Below are 16,409 nucleotides of genomic sequence, written 5' to 3'. Positions count from 1 at the left end.
CATCCCACCTTCCACAAGAAAAAAAAAGTGTGGTGGGCATCGTCCACAACTCCATTGCAAGACACACAATCCGGAGAACGTGCTTTTCCAATCTTGCGCAGGTAAGACTGAAAACTTCTATGCCCACTTAAAAATTGGGTAAGAAAATAGTTAGGCTCACCATGCTTCCGATTCAGCCACGCACCTAAGTTGCCGATGAACCGCGCAGTCCATCTGCCTCTAGTTTCTTTTGCCACGAGAGCTGCCACTCGTCTAGAGTGCGTTGCCGTTCTTCGCGAGCAACCACCTCCCTTGGCTCATCTCCCTTGCGCTTGTATATAGCCTGACGCTCCTTAGCAAGAAGGGCAACGGGGATCACTCTCGCGATCACCATCATGGCCGGTTCAGAGACAGTGCGGTATGCAGACGCCACCCGCAAAGCTCCCCGTCTCTGTACTTGCGCGAGGCGTTTACGATATACCTCCTTGTTAAGAGCGCCAGCCCATACCTCTGCACCGTAGAGCAGGACAGACTGCGTTGAACTCATCAGAGACGTCGCCTGCTAGACGTAGGACCCCCAATGTTTGCCATTAGCCTACTTAACGCCGAGACTCCAGCTGCAGCCTTGTTCGCTGCTGCTTTGATTTGCTCAGAAAAGCTCATCTTTGAGTCAAGAGTCAACCCGAGGTACTTTACCGCTGATTTTGACTCGATTATCGACTCGCCGAACGATATGGGACGCAGGGTCGGAATTCTCTTTTTAGTCAGGATGACTACTTCGTTTTTTTTCCAGTCTAAGGTCGAAAGCATGAGTAGTCATCCATCCGCTTACCCGTTGCATCAATATGCTGAGTCTGCTTTGCGCCTGTTCGGAGTAATGAAGAGGACTGTGGGATTGCAGAGCATGTATTCATCATCAACGGCGCAACAACCGGTATCCGGTCTAGGCCTGCCTTAATAACGAACTCTAGACATCCCGGTTTTGCGCCGAGGTCTACCAATTCGATATCCCTAAAAGTTGTCTGGCGTCCTGACTTACGCCATCGCTCCATCTTAGGCAGGGTCTGTCTCTTCTTCTTTTTCTACCATAGATATTGCCCTTATAGACTTTCCGGGCTGGATCATCATCATCCATGCGGATTAAGTGACCCGCCCACCGTTACCTATTGGGCCGGATTTTATCCACAACTGGACGGTCATGGTATCGTTCATAGATTTCGTCGTTATGTAGGCTACGGATTCGTCAAGAATCGACACAGTTATCGTCAGATTGATTTGGAATCATATAGTACGATCTGCTTCGCATGGTGAGAACCCTTGGGTTTCGCAGCCGTTCTACCCAAATGATGGGTATTTCGAGAAAACTCTCACGACAGGCTTCATTCCTCCCGAAGCGTTCGTGTATCTTGACAGGAATGGTCTAATTCTTGATTCTGCCGGTGATCCGGTTATGTATCATATACATAGACGGGCCACGGACAAAAGGATAGAATACCCCCCGAATTTGACAATGGGGGCTCCGGGATTCGACTGGAGATACTCCAGAGCGAGAGCAATTGATATTAAGTGGGATGAAAAAAAGAAATCTTGGTACTGGTGGCTGCGGGATGCCGGTTAGCGGTGGCCGTGCTCAGTTCTGCCATTTGTTTCTTGGTGGGGCTTTGTAAATATGTACATATTGAACGGGTGCTGATTTCGTCTCCAGTTGTAACTTATAAATACATACGTTATTATTCTTTGTTTTTTTTGTATGGATGTTATTGTAAAAAAAAAGAAAAAATGTATAATATAAAATATATAATTATGATAGTTTTAAGAACAATAATTTAAGTTAAAAGTATCTTTTGAAGCGATCAAATATTTATTATTACTTTTATATTTCTTTATTTGCCACTAAGGCCAAGTGAATTCTGTCGGGTTTTTGACCATTTCCCGACAACTTATTGTAAAATTAGATTTTTATTTCTTACTGTTTCTCTTCTCTGCCTGTAAATTGTTATTCGAAAACTTTGAGAGCCCACAGTGGCCATTAGATTTAAGTTATTTTTTTTGTTATTTTAAAAGATTGTTTTTATTGTTCATTTTTCCAATCTATATACTATTGTTGCCTATGTCTTAAAAATAAAAATGATTTTAAAACTAAACTAAAACTTCTTGCTAAGAACCCAAGTCTCCGAGGAATTCATGAGGACTGGCAAGATCATTGTTTTGTGCAGTAAGAGCTTTGACCCTATGGTAGGTAAAAAAAAAATAATGAGAGGTGATCTACACCTGCGCGGTGATTGACTTCCGGAACGTTGGCCCTATATGGTTAGCCCCTGTGAAAGTCCGGGGAGGAGCTTTGATAAAAGGAGGGGATGAAGGAGGGAGGAGAGGCGTGATTGTTGAGAGGAGAATTACTGTCCGAGTACCTGCACCTGTACCTCTGCTCGCGTAACGAGGAATTGCGCGTAGTGAGATTTTTTATCAGTAGGTTAGGGTGGTACAGCCACTTCTTTAGTCTAACGCGTGACAGTTTGATCATATGCGGAATTATGGGGCAAACCTCAAAAAGGTCATCCAAGAGAATTTTTGTGAAATTTTAGGTTTGGCCTTCTGTATTTGGCCGTGCGCTAGTGGCATTTCCCGCTGGGGTTTCTGAAGCGAATAACCACAGAATTAATGGAATTAACAGTGAGGGCTCATTGGTTGAAATGCGCGATGACCCCAATGGTTAAGAGTTTGAGAGAGAGAGAGGCTAGTGAGGGCCTGAGTCCGCTCGCACATAGAATGGTGTCATCAGCGAAACGGATCCCTCCTGGTGCGGGAGGACCATTATTGTGGGGGGAAGAGGGCGGGTGTGGGGCTGCCTGAGTTGCCGTTGGCGGGCGGAAAATTTTACGGGAGGGAGGGGAATATCGTGGAGGAAGATGTTAAAAAGTTTGGGGCCTAGAATGGATCCCTGAGGGACTCCCAAGTTTACCGGAAATTTGATGGAGCGAAGTCCATCGAAGCGCAAATGGCAAGTTCTGTTGGAGATGAAGTCTCTGAGGACTCTGAATAAGGGGAGGGGGCAGTTGGACTGAAATAATTTGTAGGCCAAGCCCTCTTCCCAAACTGAATCAAATGCCTTTTCGAGGTCTGAGGCGCAGACTACAGGGAGTAGTGTCTATTGAGGTGACTTAGTAGGATACGTTCGAAGATTTTTCCAATATTGGAAAGAATACTGATAGGCCTCATATCTTTGAGATCGCCCGAGCACACTATCTTAGAGACAGGTATAAGGAGGGCTGAAACCGGGAAGTGTCTGCTGTTCAGGGAGTTGTTGAAGAGGGGGAGGGAGTTGTTGTAGGCGCACACTTCTGCAAAACAAATTTAGAGATGCCCTCGGGGCCCAAAGGTTTTTTATTGTTCGACCGGGAGATTGCAAGTTCAACTTCTTTTAGGGAGGTAAAGAAGGAAGCGAACGGGCTTATTCTGACTATATTAGCCAGGCAGCTCGGGGAAAAAGGGCAAAGGTAAGAGCACTGGTGAAATAATCGGTTCCTGAGCTGCAGTAGTCTATTTCTATTGCGGACTAAGAGGAGGGTTGAAGGGGAAAGGCATTCCTATTTGTAATAACCAGGTTCTTTAATTGGAGCGTTTTTGTCAATTGTAGTTTCGAAGGCAGAGATGACTTTCCAGATGTATGAGATGTATGTATTTAGCTCAACATTAGAATGGATGCGCGATTTGTCCAGTAGTACCCAGTCCACTGGTGTCCGCGTTGAAAATCGTCCAAGTCAGATTGAAGAATCTGTATTTATGCGGATAGTGGAGTGAAGGGAGAATTTTCTGCAGATGCAGAGAGACTGAGGGCATGATGGTCGGAGTGGGCTGCTAAAGAGAAGCTGTTAGTGACACATGCTGAGAGATTGGATGAGATTATAAGGCCGTCTAGGAAAGAAGACCCACAAGGAAAAGATGGCGCTCCAGCGTTATTGATGTCCGCGTTAAGGAATGGGCCCGATTGAAACCAAACGAAGAGCACTTTGCCATTTTCGTCGTTAACTGAGTCGCCTCAAGATACGTGCCTCGCGTTGAGGTTACCGCCGATGATGAAGGCATCGAAACTGGCCGCAATTTCCGAGAGTTCGAACAGAATGGGAGCCCGGGAGGTAGAGAGTGCCAATTAGGACTCGAAGGACGCTTCTACCGTTAACAAAAAGTCTGACAACTGCTAACGACTATTGCCTATTTGCCCTAAGTTCCGCTTTGACTAGTATGGCTGTGATTCTGCCAGCGTCGTTGCGGAAAGCAACGGGAGCATATAGCTTTACGTTGGGGACTTCCCCCAGTCTAATTCATTTAGAAGAGCGAGGTTAGGAATGGAATCCACAAGAAGCTTGTGAAGAGCGAAACGTTTGTCGTTAGAAATGAACGAATTAGTGTTGAGTGTGAGCGCCTTCATTTTGGTTGTCTAGCAATTTGAAGAGGAATTGTAAGTACGCTACGGGTTTGTCTTCAAGGGGGAGACGGATATAGTTGGGGTAGAAGTCAGAGATTGTGTTCCACAGAGAGGAGAATGACATATTGAATAGGGACCTGGCTTCCATGAAGAAGCCACTGGGAATGTGGGGGCGATAAAAAGCTAAGGGCTTCAGGTCTTGCTCGACCCCTGGCCACTGCAGCGAAAAACGAGGTCAGTGAGGGTGTGGCGGTCCAGTTGGCATGAGGCAGAGGCTCTCAAAGTGGGGGAAGAACGGTGCAGATCGGGATTGCGGGATGCTTTTGGCTCTCTATTTGCGCTGGGTTGGTTCCAGCCTACGAGGGTATTTGGAGAAGTTGGCTGGGTGACCTAGTTGACCACGATTCTCACATTTGAGGGGCGCCTTCGACTCCTTGTCGGCGTTGCCTTGTACATTCGAACGGAAGCAGTCCTTGGAGGCGTGTGAGCCCGCGCACTTGACGCATCTCGGTCGTATCCGCAGTTTGAGGAAACGTGGCCAAATTGTTGGCAGTTAAAGCATTGATTGACGTCCTCTTTTTCTGGATTTCTCCCAGCTAATCCGCTGATAAAGTAGGATATTTGGTTTTGTGACTAAGTTGGCATCTGCCTCAGAGTTGAAGATCACACGGAAGAAGCGAAGATTGGTGTCATTAGCTCGTGACCACGAGAAGGAAAGCCTAGATCCACGGATAGGCGTAACCTGCGTTAACTCCTTAATTTCCGAAGCCACGTTTTCGGGAGTGAATTCGTGAGGGGAGATTTCTCTGAGGATAAGGGTTGGCTTCCTCTCTTCTTTTAGCGTGAAGGAATGACCTTCCAGTCTGGTGATCTCGATCAGGTGGAGTAGTTTCTTGTGGATATTGAGGCAAATGAGGCGCACTTTAAGCCTGTCGGCCGGTAGGTTTATAATTTCAAATTTGTCATTTTTGTCAATGTTCTTGATAAAAAGTTCCAGTGCCCTGGCAGTCAATCCATATAGAACAAGTCGGGAACCCGGAAGCTGGACGCTTCAAGTACGAAAGGTTTTGTGTATTTCTTAGTACGTAGCACGTAATATATCCATATATTATGTGAGAGTGTTGACTTTTCTAAAAAATCAAACTGAATATGGCCAAGTGCTTAGACAGTCTCACCTAAGCTTTAAACAAATTAAAGGCTTGTGTGCTTGAACCATATTGAAATTTTATTGCATTTGAACACTTATTATATACACAATTTTTGCTTACAGCTAAAATTCTTAGTAGACTAAAAAACCATAGGTACGAATATTACAAAAAAAAAACGCTATGTCAACCAATTTCTCATGCAATGCATTTTTAGCTGATTTTGTTCAATACATTTTACCGCAAGTTCATTACCATCGTTGTTTACAATCAACCCTAATACCTTGCATTCAAATTATTGTGTGTTAACATTATACTCTAGATAAAGTTAAATATGTTATATTTCTGTGTTATGTTTCTTAAACAAAACTTATTCTGATTATATTCTAAACATTCTACCCAGCCAAGAACCACTGGTTCTTCTATTTATCGTGGTCGTACCACTGGACTGTGGATTCTTGTTTCCTTTTCTGCCGATTTGAGTGGATACCAATGTCAGCTATCGTTGGCTCTACTGTACGTTCCCTGTTGTTTGGCAAAGGACAAATCTTCGAAATAGGTCGTTTAATTATATTATTTTCGGTCTTCAGGGTGACTCTAGTTAGTCCATGTTTCCAGGATGAACTGCCAGAATTCTTTCTAGAGACCATCGGCCGGACGGTTGATTTTCGCATTTAATGAGGACTAGATCATCCACGTTTATTTTTCGATTCTCACTAAACCACTTTGCTCGTTGCTGCAACTGTGTCAAATACTCCAAACTCTATCGATGCCAGAACTGTTGTTTGAGCCTTTGCATTAGTTGCTACTTTTTTGTCACATTGTCTTCTGTATTTCCGTCCGGCAGTTCAAACAGATGTTCCCCCGTCAACAAGTGTCCAGGAGTCAAAGCGGTAAGGTCATGTGGATCAGTGCTCAATGGTGTGAAGGGCCTCAAGTTTATGCATGCTTCCATCTGTGCTAACAGCGTGAACATTCTTCCGTCTCACGCAACAGTTTGGGGGGTCGTTGTCACTTATCAAGGTGTGACACATACCGCTCCTTGCAATGAACCGTCTGATTGCTGCAATACATGTTTTCGCTAGCGAGCTCAAGATGTACAGCCTTTGTAGATAGACATACGAACACAGCTATGTATGCTTTGGTGGTCTTGGTCCCTCTACCGTTACTCCATTTAATTGTGATTGGCCCAGCGTTATCAATGCCTGTCCGAGTAAAGGGTTTTTCTGGTCGTACTGGTTCCTGAGGCAGTATTCCCATCAGTTGTTGACTCGGTTTAGCGTTCATTCTGAAACAATGGGTACATTCCTCCCGAATTGTTTCACGGCCGTGAGCCCGTGAATGATCCAGTACTTCGTACGAATCGTCGAGTGTACTAGCTGAGCGGGACCATGCAGCATTAGATGATGGTAATGTTTTATGACCAGATTAGCCATATGTCCTCGGGGTAGTAGTATAGGGTGTTTTGTATCGAAATTTACAGCACTCTGCTGTATCCTTCCACCAACCCTCAAGATCTGGTCTAAATCGAGGAACGGTATTAACTTAATCAGCGAACTAGTTTTGCCCAAGGGTTTGTTGGCGTTGAGTAGATTGATATCATTTGCAAATGCTTCTCGCTGAATCATCCTTATGAGAGCGGTTTCCGCTTGTCGGAGTTCATTTGACTTTAAAAATGGGTTGTGAGAGTTAGACCTCCATCTTCCGCAGTAAGCGATGACTCTTACGAGTTTCGTGAATGATGAGAATCGTTGCGTTAAATTCTCCTTTTCTTCTGCCTTTCTAGTTGTGAAGCATGCTGCCTTTTGTCGTACTTCTAAATTTGTGACTGCTTTGTTGCATATGAATCTGGATTTCGGCCATTTGTCTTGATGTTCCTTTAACCAGTCCGGGCCGTTCCACCACAGTACATGATTCTTCAAAAAGTTGGGGAAAATTCCACGAGATACGACATCTGCCGGGTTTGCTTTGCTATTTATATGTCGCCATTGTTTGGAATCGGAGGAGAAATGAATGTGGCTGACTCTATTGGCGATCAACACTTTCCATTTAGCTGCTGGACTTTGGAGCCATTGTAGTACGATCATCGAATCTATCCAATAATAGGGAACGACATCCTTCCAACTGTGGGCTTCTAACGTAGTTGACATCAGTCACACAAGAGCGCAGCGCTGCACAGCTCCAACCGTGGAATCGACTGGACCTTTAACGGTGCGACTTTGGACTTCGACGTTATGAGTTGAACAGTTGTGGAACCGTCAGGTTCCTCAATGCGTACGTAGATGACTGCCGCATATGCTGCTTCTGAGGCGTCACAAAATCCATGGACTTGAATAGATGCAGTATCACTACAGTGTAGCCAGCTTGGAATAGTAATTTCCTGGAGAACCGGCAATTGTGAACGGAAGTTTCGTCATTTCGCATCAAGTTCTTCTGTGATTGGTTCATCCCAGGTTCTGTGTTGTAACCACAGCTGCTGCATTATTATTTTCCCTACGACAATACATGGCTGCAACCATCCCATTGGATCAAATAATTTTGCTACCTCAGAAAGCAATTGTCATTTCGTGAGCACAGTACCTGTGATCTCCTCTAAGGTAACCTTGAAGAAGAAGCAATCCCTTGCTGGATGCCATCGTAGTCCTAGCGTCTTGATGTGCTCTTCCTCGTCGACGCTTAACGGTGGATTCGCTTCTCTATCGGAAACAGGAATTGACTCCAACAGACTATTGTGGCGCGGCAGGATTCGCAGAATTCGAAATTTATTTCGAATGTTGCGAATGCGAACAAATAGATGGCGCGGAACTATCCACTTTGTAGAGCTCACCACGGGAGTGGAAGACTAGCGAGGAAAGTGTGCCATGAGTTAGGGGCAGAAAGAAACACATGAAGCGAGATGATTCTCTTCTGCCTCTAACGTGTAAATAGTCGTTTGCTCTTACTGATTCATTAAAATTAATAAATTCAAATTATTTCATCTATCGAGTATTGATTGTAAAAAACCTAGTCTATGTTCCGGTGTACCTAAGAATTGTGGTTTGCAAAGAAATGGACTATTTTAGTTAAACTATCGTGATTTGCTGCCCATTTCCGTAATTTAAACCCTTCCTTTTGTAGTACTTTGATCTCATCAATACATGAGTGATGCTATTCTGAATGTTGGGACCGACGAGCAAGATATCGTTAAGTGACTTTGCAAACTTATCTGCGACTAGCACTTCCACCATGTGGTCTAGCTCAAGGTATTCCTTCATGAATGCTATATATTGGTTTCTTGGATCAGCTGATTTTTTGACTGATAGTCCCGCTGGTAGTTTGACTGGGGTTTCGGTTGACGAATGCAAGTTCGTTATGGTCGGAAGTACTAAAGTTGACAAGTTGGTTGTGAAGTCTCCATAATTTGCCTTGATCACTAAATCCATACTGCCTCTACTCTGCATTCTTGTACCTGCTCCGACTCCGCATATATGTATCTTTGAGAACCGCCTTCGTAGACCAAGCAATTGAACCGCTGATTCTGTGATGAAACTCCTTTGCGACCCAGAATCTATTAAAGCTCTCAAAGTCACTAAATTCGCCCGAAACACTCTGTACATCAATTCGAGCGGTTCCGAGTAGTACTGTTTGATCCTGCGTCCCATCCCCAGCCAACAACGCTTGGGTAGTCGGGATGAACGGTTTAGCATCAACTGTCAATTTTTTTGAAATGCTTGTGATTTCACTGTTATGTAGTAACGAATGGTGCTTCTTCGAACATGTCCGGCACCTGCCACTCGAGGGACATTCGTTGACGCCATGTCCCTTCCTCAAGCAGTTAAAGCACAAGTTTTGTTTCCTTGCTTCATTTTTCCGTTGTTGCTCGTCCATCTCTCTCAACTTGTCGCACTGATTCACGTAGTGGTCCTTGGTGAAAATGCTGCATGCCTTTGTCGTTGTAGTCGTCAGTGAGTCAACCTTAGAAGTTTTCCGAGGAATGTTCAATGCCTCGAGTGTCTTGAACCGACTCGTCAGGAACTCCAAAAACGATTTCAAGGTGGGTAACTCTGCGTTAGCACCCAGTGATGCTTCCCATAATCGTCGAGATTGTTGGTCCAATTGCTGAGTTGTTTCGAAAATGACCAATAAGTCCCAATGTTCAGTGTTGACACCGATACTGTTCATATTAGCGGTGAACTCTACGGTGGCGCCCATTACTCGTTCATCAGAATCAGAATCTTCCTTTGCCATTGTTCAGTTGTGAAACTTATGCAAGTAATTCCATGCCATGGCTCGCTTGTTGTCATACCGTTCTCGCAGCATGTGCCTTGCTGCCTCGTAATTTTCGTTGTTCACATCGAGATGTTGAATGACTCTTGCAGCATCACCTTGAACATGCGTTTTCAAGTACTGCATCTTTTCAACCGCAGACAGCGTCTCGTTGCAGTGAATTAAAGAATTGAACATGCCATTGAACATGCGCCACTGACTGTATTTCCCATCAAACTTCGGGATAGTCAATCTTTCAAATTGCACCCGGTTCGTTGCCGCTGAACCGCTGCTGTTCGTATGTTGCATGATGGGCTGGTATGCCGCCAAGCCCGACTTGAAACGAGTGAGTAAATCCAAATACGTTTCTTCGGCGCTCTCATACTCTTCCAAGTAGGACTTCTGTTTACTGGAATCTCCTGAAAGGTTATCCAGGACTGCTCCACGTCGTTCCTGGCTAGCCTGCCACAGTTCCTCCAGTCATTGTGTTCTGGCTTGGAAATAGCCAAGGGAATGCCTCTCCCTGTCGTCCTTCAAATGATTTCGGTTCAGTCTGTTCAGATTGGCGAAATTATCCCGCTGTACTAAGATCACCTCCTTGGTCATCTTGCCACGTCATGGATCTACAAGGATACTGACGGATAGTTACTTTTAAGCTCTCTAGCACCGGAATCTTGCCACTCTTTTGCACCAGATTGATTTGTTCAATTTACACGGTGGAAAATATTGAGCGCAAAGATTGCGGTAGAGAACAATTTCTCCAACTCGTTCAGTATCCGACTCGACGGACTAGAAAATGTCGACTTTTCTAAAAAATCAAACTGAATATGGCCAAGTGCTTAGGCAGTCTCACCTAAGCTTTAAACAAATTAAAGGCTTGTGTGCTTGAACCATATTGAAATTTTATTGCATTTGAACACTTATTATATACACAATTTTTGTTTACAGGTAAAATTCTTAGTTGACTAAAAAACCATAGGTACGAATATTACAACAAAAAACGCTATGTCAACCAATTTCTCATGCAATGCATTTTTAGCTGATTTTGTTCAATACATTTTACCGCGAGTTCATTACCATCGTTGTTTACAATCAAGCCTAATACCTTGCATGCAAATTATTGTGAGTTAACATTATACTCTGGATAAAGCGTTAAATAGTGTACAATGTGTTATATTTCTTAAAACAACTTATTCTGATTATATTCTAAACAGAGAGTATCCACTTTCGGGCGATATTGACATTCATTCATGCTCTACATTATAACCTACATCACTGCAACATTTCGTGGTACTAGGATGAACTTAAGGGGGGGGGGGGGGGGCCAATTACAGCCAAGCCAAGCCAATTACAAAAAATTATAGTAACACACTATTATTAACTTTATTTGAAGAGATATCGGTGTGGAAGATATTTCGGAGCCCAGGCACCATGCAGTGGCAGCCTCCTGATTATTTTCAGATTTTTTGGTTGTGTAGTTTCTGAGAACGGCCCCCTTAAAGAAATGATCACTTTAACCCCCTGCACTCCCCACCTTTCCAACAAATGTCAATAGTAAGACCGGCTTCGAAAAGTACTGACCGACCGACGTTTAATTTAATACCCCACATGACTATATTTGATGAACAAAATTTTACACCCCTCTTTCGCAATTATGGCCTATATTCGCGGCGCGAGGCTTGTACTGACTTCATTTTGTTACCGATAATGACCGATGATGCTATAAAATTAATAATTAACGAATTCGATAATCGTTTGTGTTTGCTTTTAAGGTTTTATGTTTAACCTTATTAAGATCGGTTTACTGTCTGTCTGTCTGTTGGTCACACGCATTTTCGCATTTTTCTCGGAAACGGTTGTAGCGGTTGACACCAAATTTGGTAGAAAGGTGGGAACTATGCACGCTCACGCATATAGTGAGTTACATCCTTTTACGTTGAATTTAAGGGGGAGGTGGGGATCCCCATTCATGTGCAAAAGGGGAGTGTACATTTTTTTTCGTTAAATATAGTCATGTGGGGTAACAAATTAAAGATCTCGATTAGTACTTTTCGAAGTCAGTCTTAGTTTTGGGGAGTGGGGCGGGGGGGTTGAAAGTGATCATTTCTTTAACGAACCCATTCTCAGAAACCACCTAACAGAAAAGTCTGAAAAAAATCAGGAGGCTGCCACTATATGGTGGCTCCGAAATACCCTCCGTACCGATACCCGTTCAAATAAACTTAATAATAGCACATTACCATAATTTTTAGTAATTGGCAGGAAACCCTTAAGTTCCTCCAGATCTACTACAATAATATGTATGAATGTATGTAAGTTAGCTCGATTGGTTCAAAATCGTAGATTTTAAAAAGTGGTGAAAGGGACAACGACATCGAAATTACCTATTTACTTGGCTGCGTACTGTATGGTCTCTTTTTGTATATGCAGACGCTTCAAAGAAGTAATCGAGTCGAACTTTGTGCGTTGCGATGTATTTCGTCGCGTCACGAATTTGCCGATGGACACAATTTGCTGAATGCTTTTGGGTAATCGTTTATTTTTTACATGTAGAAGAAGTATTGCGAACAATACAATACAATAAAATATAAAATAATATTTGACAGTTATTATTAGTAATAGAAATCCTATTCGCAGATTCGACTGCTTCTTGGAGTTTGTTAGACCTATGCTAACGAAGAAAATGATGCACACAACATTATCAGCGCAAAGGTTTGCCATACCTTTAAGTTGATTGAATTGTATTTATTTATAAACTCTTGAGTAAGCAACTAATGAACACTACTTACTTTTTCCAGATTCCACGCAATGGTTATTTGTTTCTTTTCGTTGTGCTCAATGTATAGTATCCGTTGTTCAAGCCGCTATATCTACGAGCACCTTTTAGTGAAACAGAATGGAGGCAAGTCGAAGTGTCAGGACAACAAAAAAAGTCGGGAAACCGGAAGCTAGACGCTTCAGGTATAAAAGGTTTTATGTTTCCTTATGTGACCAACGATGAGTGCATAACAGTTTCGTGTGTGCGTGGATGAAAATTCAATTGCTCTTTATTTTTTAAAAAGCCATTTACACAAATAATTTGATCCGGAAAGCACTGTATTGATAATAGTCAATCTTATAGGCTTCACATTAGGAGTTCAATATTTCAATCACAAATGTGACGAAGTTAACCTACAACAGATACAAACAAGTCGGAATACCGGAAACTCGGCGCTCGAGGTAGAAGGTTTTGTGTTCATCTTGTATGGGCAACTCTCTATGCACATTTTCCCATTCGTACATAGTTAAGAATATAAAATATTCCTCTATATTTTGCCACACCACAAGATACACATATACGTACAATACATACCAAAACTATATATAAATATTGTGTTCATCCTAAATGAACAAATATTCCAGCTAATTGATCTAACGCGACTTGGCGCGTTTCCACATTACTCTATGGACGAAAGCATGTGTAATATACGTACACACGCATATCCAACTTATTGAACATTACGCGCGAACACCATTAGCACATACATATACATACATACACATGTCTGCCACCACTAATTGATACTGACTTTCAATTTGTGTATTTCTTATGTAAACATATTTGAGTGGACATTTGTCCCATTAGAATCTAGCCCGTAATATATGCATATATTATGTGAGAATATCCACCCTCGGGTGATATTGCTAGGGTCGTGCTCTATCATATAGCGTATATTGCTCCAAAATTTGGTGATTTAAGGATAATCCTAAGGGGGCTTTTGCAATCAATTACTAAAAATTATAAATTATTAACTTTATTTGTACTACTATACTATTATTAACTTTATTTGATCAGATGTCGGTAAGAAGCATATTTCGGAGCCTAGGCACCATATAATAGCAGCGTCCTGATTTTTTTCAGATCTTTTGGTTTAGTTTCTGAGTTAAACAAGGATCATTTTCGACCAGCCGCACTCCCCATCTTTTCAACAAATGTCGAAACAAAAACCGGCTTTGGAACTGAACCTTTGATTTGACTACATTTGGTGAAGAAAAAATTTACACCTCCCTTTTGCATATATGGTTCAACCTAGAATGACGTATTTTACTGTGTGGCGCAGCAGGGTTAACAACATTCGAAATTTATTGCGAATGTTGTTGATTCGTCTGACAAATCCCACCACCGGTGTCCTCCGTGGCGTAGTAGGCTTTGCCAACTTTGAATTGTAAATAAAATAATTGAATATGAAAAAGAAATAATTGAAGGTATTAAGTTGCCAACCACTGACCGGGCAGATCGTTTTAATTTCGTATTTTATCTAAAATATTAATTATAAATACAAATTGTAAAATAAAATGTTCTAATTAAAGTAATTGTAAATACAAATTGTAAAATAAAATGTATTACTACTACTACTACTAAACTGGTGACCCCGAAGAACTCGCCCGATTGATTGGAACGAGGAAAATCTGCAAAGTTTTTAATTGTGCGACGATTGTGCCCAGATAGCGCGAGGCAGCGCAGCCATGACTTGAGCGAGAGCCGACATCGTCGCAGGGCCAGTTTCGGGCTGTTGTTTGTGTGCCGCTCGGCGAAAAGTGGTTAAACGGTTCGCCAGAAGGAGTCAGACGCAGCGCCGCGAATGCGGCTTCGAATGACCGATCGTAAGGAATTCATTTCGTGGAACGCCGCTGGCGAGGTCGTGGTCGCCACGTAGTTGAATTCTGTAGAGGACGTCCCGTATCAGCGCCGACTGCAAGACGCGACAAATTCCGTTGGTTTTTTTGTGCCCCCGATGTCTAGTGATGAAATCATTGATCAGTCCGTTGAGCCGCCAACCTCTAAGAAGCGGAAGCTGACTTCGACGACGTCACCGCAGGGAGCCAGAGCAGCCGACAAGGATCATCCGCACGTTCAGGAGACCCAACCCTAAAAATGCCGTCAAGGCAAACCGCCGCAGGTAAAAAGTTTTTTTTTAGTTTAAAAATTTTGACATATTCCTTCCGTGCCCTGAATTTCTAGTTAAAGCATCAATAAGTGTAGTACCGCCGCGAGGGACGGCGACGATATTCTTTTTAAAAGTTTTTTATTTTTGGTCTGCGCGTCAGGCGTCCGCTCCGGGGTACATCGGTGATGTTTCTTTTTCTGTCGTACGGGCATTTGCGGGTGCGGTCTGCCGTAGTAAAGTAGGGTCTGTGGTTCGTCCATCTGGAGGCGCAATTCCAGATGTCAGGGTTCACGCCGGATGCGAAAAAGTTTGATTACGCGATTGTGGGCCTGGATGAGGAGTCCATCCTCCTGGTGGCTGACATAGTAAAATCGGCCTCCTACACGGTATTGAAAACCGAGTTGATCAAGCGTCTGTCGGTAAGTGAGCTAGCTAAGCTGGATCACTTGCTGGCAGGATTGACGTTGGCGATCGAATTCCCAGCCAATTGCTTCGCGAAAGGAGGCAATTGCGACGACTTTCGGAGAGTACCCAGGCGGTCCTCGCATGCATTTCCGGTTCTTTGGAGGCGCTGGCAACTGCGGCCGTTCAGTAGCCTTCTGACCAAGTTGGCGAACTGAAGCGCGAGATGGCCGCGCTTGTGGCCAGTATGGCTGGCATGAGGGCGACGCTGGACGCGCAGCGTTCGGGCGCCAGGTCGCGAGCTCGCTCGTGGTCTTTTGCTCAAAAAAGGGCGATCGGGTAGCAGGTCGTCAGGACAACGTACGGACCGAAGCATTTGTTGATACCATGGCAGATTCGGCGAAAAAGTCACCAGATGTACGATCCCGCGTAAATTCACGCATACCTCAAAAAACTACGGCCACCCAGAACGCAGCGCCACGTCGCCTAACAATTTATGACCCTCTCAGCACAGATATCTTGTTGATACTGGTGCGGAGGTTTCGGTTCTTTCTGTACCCCGGTACCACCGGCTATTTCCACAACCTTTGAAACTTGCGGCGAATTAATTAATACCTACGGTTACAGGCAAGTGGACGTGAGTCTTGGCTTGCGCAGGACGTTCCCGTGGTGATTCATCCTGGCGGATGAAGCTTAGCTATTTTAGGCGCAGACTTCTTGTGTCACTGTGGGTTGTTGGTGGACTTGCAGAACGGGTCCCTTATAGACTCCACAACCAACCTTATTTCGTCGGGTCAAATCTCATCTCTTGCTAACAACAATCTTTCCGTACTTTCGGAGGACATTACTAACTCTCGTGTTCGGGCATTCCTTCAAAAGTTCAGCCAGATTACTACCGAATGTAGTCTCTCTAAATCAGTGAAGCACAATGTGCAGCACCACATTAACACCACTCTCAAAGGTACGTCGTCTACCACTCCAGAAGCTGGCTATTGCACGGAAAGAATTCGAGCAACTTATCCAACAGGGTATCTGCAGACATTCAGATAGCTGTTGGTCTTCCCCATTCCATATGGTCCCTAACCCAAACGACGAATGGCGACCCTGTGGAGATTATAGAACGACTTTGCGCATCATCTCCCAAACTGCCACATCGCTTCTTCCTCAGAGTCTGAGCATTTAGCCCATCTTGTGTGCATTTTCAAACGTCTCCTTGAGACCGGTTTAGTCCTAAACGTTGATAAATGCAAGTTTTTCTAGATACAGGTGAGATTCCTCGGCCAC

At 43.7% G+C, this 16,409-nt stretch overlaps 1 long non-coding RNA gene across 1 annotated transcript; it reads left to right on the top strand.

The window, feature by feature from the left end:
• Positions 1-5,661: 5,661 nt before the first annotated feature.
• LOC119646731 lies at positions 5,662-12,525 on the top strand. Its single transcript, XR_005248766.1, has 3 exons — positions 5,662-5,706; positions 12,226-12,323; positions 12,433-12,525. It is a non-coding gene; the product is annotated as an uncharacterized LOC119646731 (long non-coding RNA).
• Positions 12,526-16,409: the final 3,884 nt, after the last annotated feature.

Source organism: Hermetia illucens, chromosome 1 (genome assembly GCF_905115235.1).
Source record: "Hermetia illucens chromosome 1, iHerIll2.2.curated.20191125, whole genome shotgun sequence".
NCBI classification, from domain to species: domain Eukaryota; kingdom Metazoa; phylum Arthropoda; class Insecta; order Diptera; family Stratiomyidae; genus Hermetia; species Hermetia illucens.
Note: the sequence above shows the minus strand (reverse complement) of the source record. Positions and strands in the feature narration are given on the sequence as shown.